Genomic DNA, 18,240 nt, shown 5'->3' on the forward strand with positions numbered 1-18,240 from the left:
AATGAAGATGTAACATTCGCTACATGTGAGAACAATAGTTGTCATTTTCCAATGGAAATCAAATGCTTTCACTGTTACCACAAAATATTTACCTTAAGCATTTTAAAATCTTAGAAGCATAATACTAAAATGAGATTAAAAGGAAGGATTAATATTTCAATACGTAATTAGGCAAGTAAGAGATAGTAATGATGCATATTGGGATTGTTTCAAATAGAAACCTAATGACTATGTTTAGTTGATGTTGAATACAATACAAAATCACTAACAACACACTTTTCTTATTTTTATTTATGGCAAAGCTACTAAGGCTGTCTGCCGTCATCCCAGAGTTTCAACTACTGACCAAATGGATCACACAGATCCGCACCCGACTCACCAGTTCCAAAATCCAGAACTCTACCACAGAGCCACGAGCGCCAATCTTGTTTTTTAGTTTAGAGCAAGACTGGCGTGCCATCTTTCGGTGAATATAGCATCTACTCAGTGTATTATTAAATTGATCAGCAAAACTAGAGTGATAATGATATCCCATCAAAATTTTACTGAATATCTATAGATATCGTTTACAATTTACTTACGTATACGTATTTTTATCACACTCTTGGATTAATGCTGTCAACCTCATTCTGACATTTAAGAGTTTCTGGCAATTTACGTTAAACCGAGAGACCTATTGAATGTTCATTACAGCGGTATAATATTTAACTGAGAACTTATTATTCTTTCGTTCAAAGAAAATGCTCGATAGGGATCATACTGACTCTGTTTGCTTTTGTTTTAGTTTAATATTATCGTATTATGAAAGAAACAGTTATCAGATCTTCAAAATTGTTATAGATAAACGCTCTTGTATACGTTACATCTCAGTCTACCGAGTTATCTATTCACTTATAAAGCACTTTATTTCATTAACTTAAGTCCCCGATGAGACAGCAGTTAGTTTATAGACTTACTACGTTAAAATCAGGGGCTCGATTCCTCGCGGTAGACAAAACAGATAGCCCAATGTGGCTTTGTTCAGAAAACAAACAAATCATTAGCTTGAATAATACCTCTTGGGTTTAAAAATGTGGGTACATATCCCATAGTGTACCTTTCATATGAAACCTTTCTGAGAATGAGTCTACAAATACCCTGACTTCTTCTTTTGCAAAGCAGTAAGTCTGCGGATTTTTAATGTTAGAAACCGGGTTTCGATACTCGTGGTGGACACAGCACAGATAACCTATTGTGTAGCTTTGTGCTTAACGACAAAAACAATTCTTTCTTTGACCTAGCGTTACAAGCTAAGCCAGAAAAGGTAGTATATATATCTTATTTAATAATTTTAAGCTATTTTCTGTAATGTGAACATTTCAGCCAATCATCCCTATTGACAATAGCATAACATCTAGAAAATACTACTGCTTTTGTGTGTGTAACTCAAAAGCCGGTTTTACTTTCATGGTGAAATGATTAATTCTTATCTAGAAATGCACATTAGATCAACTAAGTGTGGAAATCATTAACGTGGTAGCAGTCTTTCCTAAACTTATATGCATGAAGAGAGAAGATATATAAGTGGAAATGTAACATAACTTAGAAAATTCTTATTGAGCGATGTTCTGAGCAAAAGCTCTTTTTATAAAACCTTGGTTAAGCCTGTCTACCAGTAGATATGCTGTCTTCTTTAATTTTTATGAATGTGTCAGTAAAGTTAAATAAAAAACATTTTGCAGTACGGATCAAATAAAAACAACTTTTTATTTCAGTCAACGTTTCGCTCTGAATCTTTCTTCAGGGTTAGTGGTACAAGAACTTCTAGTCCTGGTGAAACTGACAAAGGTCGTTTTATTTTTGTCTGACTTTATTGACAGATATTTGAATCCATCGATATGCACTACAAACAAAATATTTCCTGAATGTGCTGCGTTATATGTGACAAAAAACACGAAGTGTTAACAATAAAGCTATACAGAATACAACAATGTTAACAGGAAGGAACAACTACTCGGGATAATTTACTTTTAACATTGAATTTTTAATGCTGTGAGTTAAAAAAGTAGATCATAAACAAGTGAAATTATGAATAAATGCATATAGTTATACATATTTGTTCATATATATACAGGTTTGTAACAATTACTGCTTTTCTACAAAGTAATGTATAAAGAAAAGGTATATTTAGGCAAACTGAGAGAAATAATGTGCTATATTAAAGATTGTGACTAGAGTAGCTAGTTTTGAGAAGAAATAGGAAACCCTTAAAATATACAAAATATTTTTTTATAAGGAGGAAGAGAATTTAAGTTATTTTTTTCTGAGTTTTAAACTTGTGTAAAATAATTCACAAAAGATATAAACTTCCTTATTGAAAGTGTAACACATATGCTGAAGCTATTGAAATGAGAAAGTCGGTGGAACTCTAATCAAAAAGAAGAAACGTCTACAACAAATTAAACTCCTCATTCATAACATTAGGATTTAAGAAGTTCAACTTAAAGAAAAATCTAACTTTTTTTTTCCATTATTTTCCTCTTCGCTGTGTTCAAGGGATCGTATCATATGAAAGCAACTACTTTGCGTGTCGTGATCAACTCTGTTGTTGAAGTGGTTTGTCGTGATCCTGTGGTCCAGGCGTGAGATACTTTGTAAATGTTCACATGTGGAATCATTCAGCTGTTTTCTCCAATATAAAAATCACTAGCCATGGATCCTAGATCAGCTCCACAGTATACCTGTATATGTATTGACATTTATTTCTGCTATAATTAACACAAAAACGGTTCTATAAGCGTAAATAACATCTAACAAACAAATGAAGAAGAATAGTTATATAGCGACATTCGTAAACAATGTAGAGCTGAAAGACAAAACATTTCCAAATAGAGAGTCTATAATATTCTCTATGTAACGAGAGGAAATCCCATAACCGAGTAATTAGGGCAACAGTAGCTCTGAAACCAAATCCTAAGGCAATTCGGAGCAACACTCTCATCTCCTTCTTTTACGCCACTGTTAAGAAAGACAACATTTTAACTCAAAACATCATTGCGATGAAGCTGGACACACACACACATATATATATATATATATATCATAGTACCTTTAGTAAGATAATAGACAAGTATTTCAAGCCATATCTCGAAATCGAAGGCTATTCTGATGAGAAAGATGACTGAATATAACTGAAATTGCTAAAATTCCATTCATATACATAGCTGTCTCATAATGCAGCTCCAGTGGATTATTGTACGTCAGCTTAAGCATGGTTATGGTACTCGATATCCACATATAGTAGAATCTGTGGAAAGTTTGTTAAGGTATAAGGTCTGAGATTGGCTTCGCCCGTTATTTTGCAAAAGTTGGTTATAATGGAAACTCCAGTGCAGTGTAATGATGCGTAATAATAAACATCAAACTGAGAATGATCCACGATAGGGGGAGTAGTTACGTTGGGCAGCACAGTAGATGAAATACTATTATTATAAAATGCGTTAGCTTAAGTATGCCATCAAAAAATATACACCCGTATTAGCGAATTTCCTGTGAAGTCGATAAAATCTTAATAACGAAATTAGAAGAATCTACAAGTTTCATTAAACTAACAAATTTTTTTAAAAAAAACTCAAAACATTATTTATTCGTTTAGAGCCACACGATGAACTATCTCCGCTGGGAATCAAACCTCGAATCTTTGTGTTGGAAGTTCGTAAAGTTACCTCTAACACAGCGGGGGAACACATTAAATCTATTATTATTATTAACTGCATGTAATGATTATTTTGGTTACATTAATCATCTAGAAACATGTGGTATCTTTATGATACTCATAAAATCTAAATGTTGTACTTTGAATGCCCTGTGGGTTTAACTCTTTTTCTGTTTGTTGTGAATAAAACAATTTGAGTTTCATATACGAAGTGGGATGGCAGTGCGATTATTCATTGTCTCATGAGTTGCGGTTATAACACTTGAAAGAATTAAGATTCTCAAAATAAAAACAAACTTTTACTATAACTTTAGCATTGCCATGCAATTATGCCACTTTATCCAGAAAAGTAACGTTTATCTACTTCTTGGTGTAAATATTATGCCTGTGTTGAAGTTTAATGCTAGTTGTGATAGTCATTGAATTATTATAATTGTGGAGATTTTTTTATGCTGGCCCTTGTTAATGGTATTTGTTATGCTTGAATCTATTAACTTACATTTTTGTTGAACTTATAATACGAATTTCAGTAGAATTTGTTTTAATCTAATATTAAGATGTGCCTAAAAGTTTTTAAAATATTTGCTATTTCTATTTTCGTTTTAGATTAATACACTAGGTATATATCGGATTTGTTCACAATGGCACATAACTGAGAAATAGAACAGAGACTACTAAATGTTATATATAAACATTTATATTAATTGACTTAACTGTAATTTACCCTGGGAAATAATAGTAATAACTTCCGATTAGAGTAAGTTATGTAAAACTCAACCTCGTCATCTGTATAGTTATTTAAATATACTTTTATTACGCATCTAATTATAAAGATTATAATGCATTGTTTCATTGGTTAGGTACCCTCACTGTTAATGATGTTTTCGGCCATAAACCCATCTTATACACTGTAGTGTGTGGCCATAATAACGTTCTGGGAATAGTTTGCTTCGATCTACAGAAATTAACATCTCCGAATCTCAGTATATATATATATATGAGGCTCAACATTCACAACAAATATAGAATTATTTTATGAACATTAGATCCTTTTATAATAATAGAGCCAACAATAGCGGTTTCGACAACCAGTTTCGAATTCCACGTTTAAACGTCAGCGATCTAACATAAGCCCTATATCTTAAAACCACTCTATAGAATTTGATTACTTAACCTTTTCATTTTTACGTTTAGAGATACTAACCATTTTCCCAATTCTAACACACTACTAGTGTAACGAAGGTCGTATTTGCTGTTATAATGATCTGTGACCTGTTTTAATGAGAACCCACTTAATTGTCTTGGATCTATCAAATTGCTTTTTTTTTAGAAGCTATGTATGGAATCTATAAACAGTGAAAACAATGAAATTATCCTCGTATAGCCACAATGATAAACACGTCTGATTTAAATATGCCATCAATACGAAACAAACCTAACTATTAACAAACTTCTCATAAACAGACAAACCACAAAGCTGAAAGTAGGTCTTATTTGACTGGGAGAAAATGGGGAATGGAAAAAAGTCTATCTCACAAAAGCATTCGTATTACTGAGTATTTCATGTGATTTATATGCTTTATATCCTTCTTGATTTCTCAGTATCATGAATATATACACGATTTACTTAATTGTATTCTTCTTTAGAATATTTATACTTTTGTCCCGGCATGGCCAGGTGGTTAAGGCACTCGACTCGCAATCTGAGGGTCGCGGGTTCCAATTCCCATCACATCAAACATACTCGCCCTTTCAGCTGTGGGGGCGTTATAATGTGACGATCAGTCTCACTATTCGTTGGTAGAAGAGTAGCCCAAGAGCTGGAGGTGGGTGATGATGACTATTTGCCTTCCCGCTAGTCTTTCACTGTTAAATTAAGGATGGCTAGCGCAGATATCCCTCGTGTAGCTTTGCGTGAAATTCAAACCGAACCAAAACTTATACTTAAAGCAAGAACACAGGTAGGTTTAATGTTACTAAATGAACGATGAACGAAATACATTTAGGTGTTTAATTTATTCTATAAAACTTAATATTTTTCAATATTCTCGTTTTATCCAATATTATTAAAGCCTGTTTTTAGTTTACTTATGATAAGCCTAGAAATTTAAGTTTTGTGTATGAAATTCTAGTCTAAATTGCCGATGTTTATTGAATGTAAACATCAGATATAAACATAAAAGTCATAATAAACATAAAGTGCGGAGACTGTGTTTAATATACACTTCAAATTCACAAGAAAAGAATGCTTAGCAAAAAAAAAGTCGTGAATTTTTGATTCAGCCACAATGCTATATTAACCGTGACACATTATACTTGTCACTGTTAAATAAATAAGTGAACTTTAAGGCACTTTAAAAGTTCCATTCATGAATACTTTAAATAATTATCTATCTTGTTACCGCGATTTTCAGTATTGTTGTGATTATGACTAAGTTTACGTAGTCTAAATATTAAAGTAAGTTTTCACCTTATAAGTATAATACGCCCTCTTTTTTGAAATTTCATTTTTTTGTTAAACAAACATAACATTTTGTTTTTTTCAACATTTTGCTATAAGGGTATAATTTAGATGTGATTACAAACACACTACTGACTCTTTGCTAACGACTGAATAATCAAATATGCTGTTGGGATATAAATTTCATTAACTTGGGAATAAAATAATTGTTCTTGTATTCTAAAAAACACGGCTCTATTTAGTGTTTACTTTGTTTCGGTAATTAAATCTTTTGAGAAGGAGACCTTAAAGGATGTGCTAGAATGATTCCTGTTTTAAAATATTCCGAGTTATGAAACATAGCTAAAACATTCCATCTCATTATATTTAAAGCTATAATTAAATGTGAGCAATATATTTCAAGTCTTTCATTCTTTTGGAAAATCTGACCATTTTTCGTATAGCCACCAGAGATCTAAACACAAGCGTCAGACAGAGCCTGTGTATGAATAAAACTGTTTCATGGGTAGTTTCATTTATGGAATGATTTACCAATCACTTTTTTGTCATGACATACACAACATTGAACTTTCTCTGATACTATCACTTGCCAAGTTACTTTTTTTTAGGACAAAGAAAAATGCATGCTAAATATAAAGACAAGTAAAGGTTAAATGAAACGTAATCAATTGTTTGTGATTTATTTTAAGAGCAAAGCCACATTGAGCTATCTGTTGTGTCCACTGCGGGGGAATCGAAACCTGGATTTTAGCGTTGTAATTCCATAGACTTACCGCTGTCCCACCGGGGGATTTGTCTGTGGTGCTTTGTGCATTGTTTATGGTTCTAGTATATATATGTATATATATATATATCATGCTATTAAGTGTTAGTTAAGGTATTTATAGCTTTATCTATACAAGTGAGTATTTACGTGTACCTCACAAAGGCAGCAAAAATTCAAAGAATTTCAACACTAAAATGGTAAAGAAGTCGGATCACTTTTAGTTTTTTACCTGTGTTTCATTATAGCCTTCATATTCAGTACAGTCATATCATTACTCATCCTTCCCCTCCACTTCAGCTTAGTAGCTCTGACTCCTAGACTTAAAAAATAAAAATGAAACTCGCCATAGGGAGACTTTAGTTGATAATGAATCTAAAATGAATGTAGCCTATATATATATATATACATATAATTTTCATGTTACAAATTTCTGCCCTGCGTTGAGGACAGTGAATAGAAGAATTTTTCAAACTCTTGATGGGCATAAAAAATTGACTGAACAAGGAAACAGCTTTTCATCGAATACAACAGTAGGACTTTGTATCCATACACAAGAACGAATTAAGTGTGAACGTCTCAAAATGTAGGGTCATTTATTATAATGTTAAGATGCATAGAAAGAAGCTTGAAAAAAAAAAGAAAGTATTTGTTAGAAAAAAATGTCTACAAATGTGCATTCATACTTGTGTATAATAATTTAAAGAGCGAGTGAAGAATATCTAATGTATATATCTATATCATGAAGATTGAACTATTTTTGTTGCTGTTGTATAGAAATTTTCAAATCTTATCAATCCATCGTAACATTTGTATAAGGTTGTTTGTTACTTAAGGTATCAAATGAACTGAACTTAAAGCATTAGAGCGTGAACAGCATCTAAAACTTGCTTCATGGAATCAGTATTTGTAAATTAAACAAAAGTATATCATTTGAAAATTTTGTTTATCTTCTTTTTTCTACATCGAAAACTAGAAAGCTTTAGAAATGCAGAATGACGAAACATCAATATTTAAAACGTTTCCACACCTATACGCGTTTGGCTGCATATAAACAATAACTTTCACAACTACAGAAATGGTGTCATGTATATATATATATATATACTATAATATGGTTTTGGCAGTAAAAAAATCACTTTCCTTGGGTGTCAAGGAATAGTTTTTGTAAACATGACACCCATATGGCTTCTTGTTCACCATGTTTTGTTTTCGTGTTATTCCGCATTTTAATCTATGTTTGAGTGTTACGCTCAAGAGTTTGACACCATTTCAGAAAGTCACTATACAAATCTTATCTTGTTCAGATGTGTGGTATTACACTATTGAATAGTGTATTAAGTTAAACCACCTGTCATCAAAATGTTCGAGTTGAAGTACACAATTTTATCCTATTTATTGGTGTCACTACTTATCATTAATAACTCTCTCTGATAACCTTTCTTTCGTAAAATTCAAATTCACAATGTACATCAATGTAATGAGTTAACTACTCATTAATTAACTGGTTGAAATTAATTATTCATATAAACCATTTTCTTTCGCATGAAATGAATGACTATAATACGAAAATACTTATGTGTAAACATTATATTACTACACATGTCAATACTCATTTTAAGTACAGTAAGGGTTTAAATCGAGTTAAATGCAAACTAACTAAACATTATATTACTACACATGTCAATACTCATTTTAAGTACAGTAAGGGTTTAAATCGAGTTAAATGCAAACTATTTGATGTATAATCAGTTTTATGTACAATATATATATATATTCGTACCATTCATAGATACAGTTAATACAGTTACAGACATTAGTAGTTGTACAGATAATTAATATATACACAGGTGGGAAATAATGATATTTATGTTTACCCTGTCATCACCTCCTGATATCTCCCAAAAGCGGATAAAGTCTCTTATAGCGCTGGCTCTTGGGCCAATCTGGGACTTTTTTCATTGAAGAAATCTCGGTAAAGATTCCCGGTGAAGATTTTATTTACAACAAATTTGACTGATGGAATTCCCAGCAGGACATCCACTGCCACTTACAGCCATTCTATAGCATGATCTGACTAGCTCGTTTTCAGTCGAACGGCAGGAGTTCATAAAGTTCACAAAACGCTTGTGCATTTGAAATTCTACAGGATGATCATCCACAATTCTAGGTAACAAGTCACAGTGAGTGTCATATGGCACCATGAGCATGCGACGAATGCATTTTCCGCCATGCGCAATAAAAACTTTCGATTGTCTTATGCTCAAAATCCCAAAGATTCGATCCAAATGAACATATACAATATGTTTTAAACAGACTGTATCGCACATCATATGAACAATGTGAAAATTTAGATAGTAACGAATTACGTCTCTGGTACAATTCATTCACGCTCTTCTGAATGGAATTTACTCTGTAATTAAAGCCGATGTAATGACCAAGGTGTACAGCTGATTCACTTAATGGAACCATTATGCCACAGAACAATATAGACTGTTCTACATTATCATTACTAACTGAAGTAGGACACCTAAATTTCAAAAACTGGTGTTTCGCTGGATTGAACTTAATGTTAAGATCCTTGCCTATTTGTTCGGCAATTTCCAACATATTCAATAACCCAGTTCTCAACGAAGCTAAAACGATAATGTCATCGGCGTAAGTGATCGCTCCTGCAAATGTTCTGCCAATGTAGCAACCCTGACCACAGTTACGTAGCTCAGTAAGTAACATATCAGCATAGATCGAAAAAAACACAGGCGATAGAATAACGTCTTGCTTGACACCGTTGGACACAGATATCACACCTGAAAGAATCTCTTCCCAGTGAAGCCGCACTGTATGCATAAATAACAGTACTCTACATGTTAAAGGACATAAAACTTTCTCAAGTAATCGTTTCAACAGTTTGATATACTGGAGACGGTCAAAAGCCTGACTGGCACCCAAAAACATGCAAAGCATGTAAAAATATACAAGACAAACTCATTTTCAGTAGTCAGGCCACTACACATAAATTTTTATTAAAAATGGCATAATACTTTATATGTTTTATCTTATATTTGTACACAACAACTTCTTACTCATCTGTATTTGCAGTAAATCTCTCTTCGTCTGCACACTGTATTAACTGTTACATATATAATTTGCTCTATGTTTTTTAGGCTTTTATTTGTTAAAGTATGTAAATCCATAAAGACATAAAAAACCAAATTCAAACTAAATATATCATGTTTATCCCATAAATAAACAGCGATTTTATGGACTATCTTACCTAGAGTAGTGATATCTAGTTATCATTCCAACGCTTGGGTAACGTTAAAGTTACAATATTAGCTACTGAATACAGAAAATAAAAGAACTCCGGAGAGAAAGTAAATATACTAAATAAACGGACAAAGATTTTTTTTTAGAATGTCAAGGATAGGAATAACAATTCTGTATTAAAGTAACATTACTAGCTTACAGGTTGTAACAGATATATATATATATATATATCTCACTGGCTATTCACCGTACTTGTTATTTTAACATAATCTACACAGCAAAAAATGAAAAACAAAAGAGTAAAAGTTTTGGATTTTATAATTCAAAAGCAAGCATACAGTTATCAGGTTGACTATAAATGGGAAGTTCCAAGAATACTGGACAAGACAGATGCAAGAACCTACTGACAATAAACGGAGAAATCCAAGAATACTGGACAAGACAAATGCCAGAACCAATGACAATAAATAGGAAAATTCAAGAATACTGGACAAGATTGATGCAAGAACCCACTAATAATAAATGGGAAGAAGATCCAAGAATACTGGACAAGACAGATGCAAGAACTCGCATGCACAAGATTCTAGAATACTGGACAAGATAGATGCAAGAGCCACTGACAATAAATGGGAAGATCCAAGAATACTGGAGAAGATAAATGTAAGAACCAACTTACATTAAAACACAGAGAACTGAACTAAACTATCATAAATAGAAACGTAAGATACCTCCTTCATAACTTACTGTAACTAGAGAAAACAACACAATTATAAAACCAAATTATCAAAAAAATATTTCAGGCAGTAGTGGTCCAAACACCATAAATACCATAGAGCTATAAACCTACACGGTGATATAAATATCTCAAAAACATTCCCAACTTTTCCTTTCTGTCCAACTTAAACCATTGAATGTATTCTACGGTGAGTTATGCACTGAGACACATTGTCATATGTGTTCTCTAATATGTTTGCTGGCTATGCATATTAATATTCACTGTACAAGGAATAGAACCGTATTCTTGTAAGCAATAATTTTTTCAATTACATTAAACTTTTCTAAAGCTTATTCAAAACCAACCCATATTATATCCTCAAGGTGATAAAGTGTTCCATAAATGACAACTTTTTGTATGTCTGTGTTTTATATGCCATGAATAGTTTCATCACGTCAAACAGTTCAATAGATTTTCCACAAGAAGAAAGCATAACAATATTATTATCCTCAACAAACAAGTCTTGCTTGAATATATTGGTATTCACATGACTGGTGAACAACAGCTAATGTCTTATAGTCATGCTATTATAAGGTACGTAAATAAAATTACGTGTTGCCTCTGTAATGTTTGAAACAGCAATGTTTACTTTCAAACCACATTGCCTAATGGTGGATTAATTGACCTATTTGCTAGAGAAATCTTGAATAGAAAGAAAATAATGCGTCTTAAGGGTTATTCTTAGCTTTGGCCGAATTTCCCTAAAAACACTGCAATTTGTTCCTTTAAAAACTTTATACTGTGCATTGTGGTGGATGGAATAAGGTCAACAACCGTAAAAACTACAGCAGCAAATTCCAGTTCTAAAAACTTATGATTGAAAGCAAAGAAGAATATATAAAAATATTCCAACCGCATTATATCCCCCAAGCCAGTACCAACAAGGTCTCTCGGCCAATACCATAGCTCATCAGGCCGGCTGGGATACGACAGATATACTACTGGTCTATGCTCTATTTATATAATCAGTTGCATGAACAAAAACCTTAATGGTGTGAAGTGGAATGTTCATTGTCATCTGGGATTCTATCACCCGCTAGCCGTCCCTAATTTAGCAGTGTAAGACTAGAGAGGAGGCAACTAGTCATCACCACCCACCGCCAACTGTTGGGCTACTCTTTTACCAACGAATAGTGGGATTGACCGTCACATTATAACGCCCCCACGGCTGAAAGGACGAGCATGTTTGGTGGGACTGAGATTCGAACCCGCGACCCTCAGATTGAGAGTCGAGCGCCTTATCCACCTGGCCATGCCGGGCCTATAATTTTACTATTAACTACATTTGTCGAACGTTTTTAATTCTTTGTTTGTTTTTTCAGCATCCCACTTAAGGAATCTCTTGCAAATTCTGGCTTATACGATTCAGATAGCCCTCGTGTAACTTTGCGCGAAATTCAAAAACAAACAAATAGTAAAATTATAAGTCATATCAATATATATGCATTAATGCAAAAATAAAAGTTTGGAGTTTTATGAGCTTACACTAATGTTATATCAAATGCCTTTTTATGAATAATCCAGTTTATCTGTACTTTATTACAGATATCTTTTACCGAGGACAATATATATATATTTGAAAAGGCATTGGTTCATCTTAAACAAAAATTGGATCCTCTGTTACAGAACAACGGCAAATTCGTATGGACAGAAGTTTCGACAAGTTTGTTTAGTCACTATGGCACAGTGGTATGTCTGCAGACTTGTACTGCTAGAAACCGGGTTTCGACACCCGTAGTAGATAGAGCATAGATAGCCCTTTGTGTAGTTTTGTGCTTAATAACAAACGACAACAACTTTAGTCACAAATACAAGTTAGACTGAAGAGAACACGTGAAAGTGATCAAACTTGTATCCATATAAATTTGTGGCTGTTCCGTAATAGTGGATTTAAATTTATTTTAGATTACTTTACAGGGTATTGTATATTTACCTATTATTAGCACTGGTTAATGTTCATTGTTGAAATAATACTGTTCTTTCTGTTTGAAGTGTGTTTCACATTTATAATTACATTTTCTCCTTAATCTGATCAAAACACGCCTCCATCTTTATGTATATTTTTGCGTAATCTTTGACGTAAAGGCAGTTTGTTTTAGTATCTTGGTTGAAAATATTTAATTGTAAACAAACTTTTAACTGATTTACATAGATCTATATTAGTGCGATAGAATAAGTATTAAACTTTCCATTTCCTATTTTTTCTGCAATTACTGTATTTTCCTGCGATACTTATGTGATTTGAAATCTTTCTTCCTGAGAACACATAATCTCGAAGGGTCATTAATAAAAAATAACTATTAACTCACAACTAAGTATAAATGATCGGCGCTTGTGTAATACTAAAATTAAATAGATAATTAAAACGCAAAGTTTTGCATTTACGCAATTAATGTGTGTTTAGTGAAGCCGCCAACGGCATCTACTTAAAAACACTAAAAGTTTCAATGCCTTCTACGTCGTATTTAGAGTAACTTACTAGACTAAGTTTTACAATATTTATACAGTTGTTACAAGTCATATGATATTACGTTATACGTTATTTACATAGCTTACAGGCCAGCTTTCACAGAGAAGTATCAAAAAGAAGTGAGTCCCCCGGTGGGACAACGGCACATTTACGGACGTACAACGCTAGAATCCGGAGTTCGATTCCCCGCGGTGGACACAGCATCTAGCCCAATGTGGATTGGCTCTAAAAATAAACAAACAGGGATGAAGGCCAGCTAGACATTGTATTTTTCCTCTATAGCTTCATAATAATTATATAGAAAATGTTGAATGTAATTTGAATTTTTAAACTTTCATAAAAGCAAAACCTTACTTTAAAAAATAAAACAAAGTTCAGTATGACTTCACTAAGCTATTTCTGAACTGTGTTTGCTATTTTATTTAATTTCTGTATTTATTCCAGCTTAACTGTAATTATTTACAATGATATTGAATGGTGAAAGTTACTTATACATTTAACACATGACTAGAATACAAGCAGACATGGTAACAATAAGACTACCAGATGTCACTACTCTGCATTTAGGTAACTATCATTTGTTGGTTTGTAGTTAAACACAAGGCTACACGACGGTATCTCTGTGCTTTACCAACCAGGGATATCGTAACCCAATGTTTAGCGTTATAAGCATGCAGCCTTACCGCTGAGCCTCTTGGGGACTTGTAACGATAAAGGAAAAATATCTTATAACTCCTGTAAGTTATAATTAATATAATAGAAAAGAAATAATACTTAAGCACATTCTTATTATTCTATCGAAATGGTGTATTTAAGTGTTTTACACTCACAAAAAAAGAAACCTATCATACTATAGATATCTGAAGAACTTGTAGCAATCCGCCACAATTTAATTCTTCGTATTGTTAACCGATACTTGGCAGCTGGTGCATAACTGAATAGAGTTGTTTAAACATTTCATTAGGGAAGTGTCTGTGAGCCAGACTAGTTATTCTTACTCTATTCTCATAATTCTGTTGATGCTTTCAGTGTTTTCACAAATGTTCCTAGAATATTCAAGATATTTTAATCTACAATGTGAACTTTTTCTTTGAAATCAAGGTCAGAAATACCTATTAAATTATGCAAGAGGCGTGACAATTAGAAAAAGACACAGAATTATTAACTCCATAATTCTAAAGAATAAGTTTTTAACTAGCAGAAAAAAAAAGTTTTTAGGAATGTAATTTATTGGATCTTACTACAGTTATTTAGTGCTCGAGTTTCATCTCTGGCTATTTACAAACATGATTACGTTGATTTACTAAACAAATTTTCTCCAAATTTTAAAAAGGCATATGGAATATATATGCGCCACTCCAAAACTTACATAATTTTTTTCCTCAAAATTTCGCCTGGCATGGCCAAGTGGTAAGGACGTTCGACTTGCAATCTGCGAGTCGCGGGCTCGAATCTCCCCTCTCACCAAACATGCTCGCCCTGTCAGCCGTGTTGACGTTATAATGTAACGGTCGATCCCACTATTCGTTGGTAAAAGAGCCCAAAAGTTGGCGGTGGGTGGTGATGACTAGCCCTTGTATAGCCTTGCGCGAAATTCAAAACAAACAAATCAAACTTTACAGTTTAAATTATTGTACTACCTAACATGATTCATTAGTTTAATTCTTCACATATAACGTCAACAGGTCCACAGTACGCAATTCTACTACATATAATATTGATAGGCATCAAAGCTGTCATATCAGTATATTAGCGCTTTTCAAATGTATCAAAATTTAACACGTTTCATAATTAATTTCCTTATTTCTTCGATTTCTACTTCATTTACAATATTCTATTCAGTACTTCTGCACAATAATTTTATATGATTTTTTTTCTATGATGTCTTAACCTGATAGTTTATAAAAATCTAAAAGTATTTATTTTTTATTCGATGCTGGGTGGTAAACAGTAAGGTGAAAATTACTAATATTGCCTAAGAATGAACTGACACTTTTCAGAACTATATTGGAATTAGCGTATTCTTAAATATTCTGATATATTTTACATCTAATTCTACTCTAGTTGTTCAGTGATGCGGATATAATTGCAACCTTTTGTTTCGATCAGAAATGTATGTATCTATTTAAAACATATATTCTTAGAATGTTCTTTTAATTTACAAAGTTATATGTATTTAAAAATTAAAACAATTACTAAAAAAATGTTGTACAGATTTAAATTTCGTGAAGTTTCAGAACTGCTGTCACAAAAGTTCAATGTATAATTCAAGGATCATGTTTTCATTTCATCATGACATATCTGTAAATGGATATTGTTGGTACTAGCATAAAATACCCACGCTCCACTGCGGGTTTAAAAGATCCCCTTTTGATCCACAGAAATCCCAATGTACCGATTGAGCTCCTACATTATATCCAATTATTTCTATAGCTTCCCAAAAGGGGTGAGTTTCATACCAAAAAATAAATTACAAAATCCCATTAGGACACTCTCGCCCGTGATACTTGAGCACGTGTGCCACACTTGATACCGTTAGCTTGTGATTGGGGTGTGAACAAAGTTCAAAACATGGCACTCCCGGGGTCTCAGTGGTGATCAGGAACACAAATTCCGAAGCCACATTCAAGTTTAGTAAACTTGTTTACCCTTTTCATGCACGGGTGACCTTCCAGACGCGTTTAAGCCATATAGATAAGGACATCTCCGGGCGATCCCGAGTCCGTTTGCCATGTTTGGTCTTTCTAGCTCCTAAACTGTAGGAGGAATCCGCGAACAAACAAACAAATTCAAGAATAAATTCATACGAAATATGAGTTAATATAGAATTAACATGAAATACCTTTCATGATTCGCATATGCTCTAATGTACCGAACAAGCTCCTCCATTATCCACAAATAGTTCTATAGCTACCCCAATGATTTCAATATCCGAACACAAACAAGCCCCTTTAGGACACTTGCCACGTTTGTTCTCTCTATCTTGTGAGTGGAAGCATGAAAACAAAATCCGGTACTAGATTCAAGCCCACCGACCTGAAAACCTAGTCATAAACTCCTTTCATACATGTGTGACTTTGTGTGTGACTTTTAGCCCTTTACCCTTAGTACTCTTTTATAGAAGGGTACGCCATATAGATAATACCAACTCGAGTCCGCTACAAATTTGGTTCTCCTAGCTCAAAATAATCAAATTCACAAATACACAACGTGAATTAATATGGGGTACAATACCAATGAGTATAATTTACAAATGTAATTATTTTGTAATGTAAACTAGCAAATCGATAACATAAAAATTGTACTTATAAATTCATTCTTCTTATCATCTCATAATATATATATATATAAACCCCATCAGGACGTAGGATGAAACACGAAGGTTATATAGGTTATCCTGAATATATAATTGTCCAAATCGGTTATTTTCTGTGCAGCCTAGCAGAGAAGGAGCTGATAAGTTGTACAGAGTTTGATATTAAAGTGATTTTGGAGCCTCATTATATCCCATTATCTCCATCTGACGGCTGTGCATTTTAACAATAGTCATATAGCGTAGTTTACATTGAAAAAGGCGCGCTATCGTAAAGCTGGAATATCAAAAGCCCAACACTACTCTCTAGCTGATTTCCATACGCCATCTAGTGTACCAGGATGACTGTTTCCTATTACCCATTTCTACAATCCGATCACATATAAATCCATAGACACTGCGTCCAGCGACTTGAACGGTCCGTCTATGTATAGAATAACGAGAATTCCCGTTTCATTCTCCAGTTGCTTGAGGTAGAAGACGGTTGAACTGATATGTTGTAGAAAAACTTATGTCGCTTTTCCAGTTGGAAATCCTTCTTCATTATGTTGTGTGCTGTTGCTTAGAGCAAATGGACGGCTTTTGCTCTGACCTTTTTGTTCGTAGATTCTCATCTGCTATAAGACGCCGAATTTTGTTTACACCAAGGCTAGGGGTACGACTTTTTACATACCTCTTTCTGAATGGCCTTGGTACCCCAAGTTGATCCATATTTCTTGATTTCCAGAGTTATCAAATTCAAAGGATTTTTTCCGTTTTGGAAATTTTCAATCTCTGATCTGAAAACATCTTTATGGTTTGAATATATGATATTTTTGCGCCGAATAAAAGCCTTTGCATACCATTCTCAAAAGCGATCAATTTTCGGTGGCATTACATTATCTATAAAACATTAAACAATGCCAAACTGTAGTTCTGATACATGCCATTCTAAAGGAACGGACATTAGACACACATTTTTCATTTATTGGGCAAGGATATGTTTGTTTGTTGTTGTTGTTTTTTTAAATTATAAAGTGATTTTTCTGTACCACCCACTCTATAGCATAATCTTCTTACTATAAATCAACATTGCGTGACGGAATCCACATTTTTCGGGATGTCACTTCCTACAGTAAATGTCACATATTGCCTTGCAAAACGGATATAAAGCCGTTAATATAGCTAAAAGAATGATAAACAAAACATAAAACCTGAAAACTACGTATCTAACGCTAGACATTTCCAACTTACTCTCGTGAGAAACGATAACTATTAATTAGATTGGCAAACATAGCTCCAAATGCACGTCACAAGTTTAACTTCATTGGTTAACTCTATCTCTATTACGTTTCGTGTAACATGTGATAACAAAGATGTACGTTGCGAAAGCATATGTATATTTCTCTTGATCACAAAGTGGAGAGTTTATTTTCAATCTCAAGATATGGCTCTACACCCCAGTGGCACAGCGGTATGTCTGCGGAGTTACAACGCTAGAAACCGGGTTTCGATACA

This window comes from Limulus polyphemus, unplaced genomic scaffold (genome assembly GCF_000517525.1).
Source record: "Limulus polyphemus unplaced genomic scaffold, Limulus_polyphemus-2.1.2 Scaffold222, whole genome shotgun sequence".
Lineage (NCBI taxonomy): Eukaryota > Metazoa > Arthropoda > Merostomata > Xiphosura > Limulidae > Limulus > Limulus polyphemus.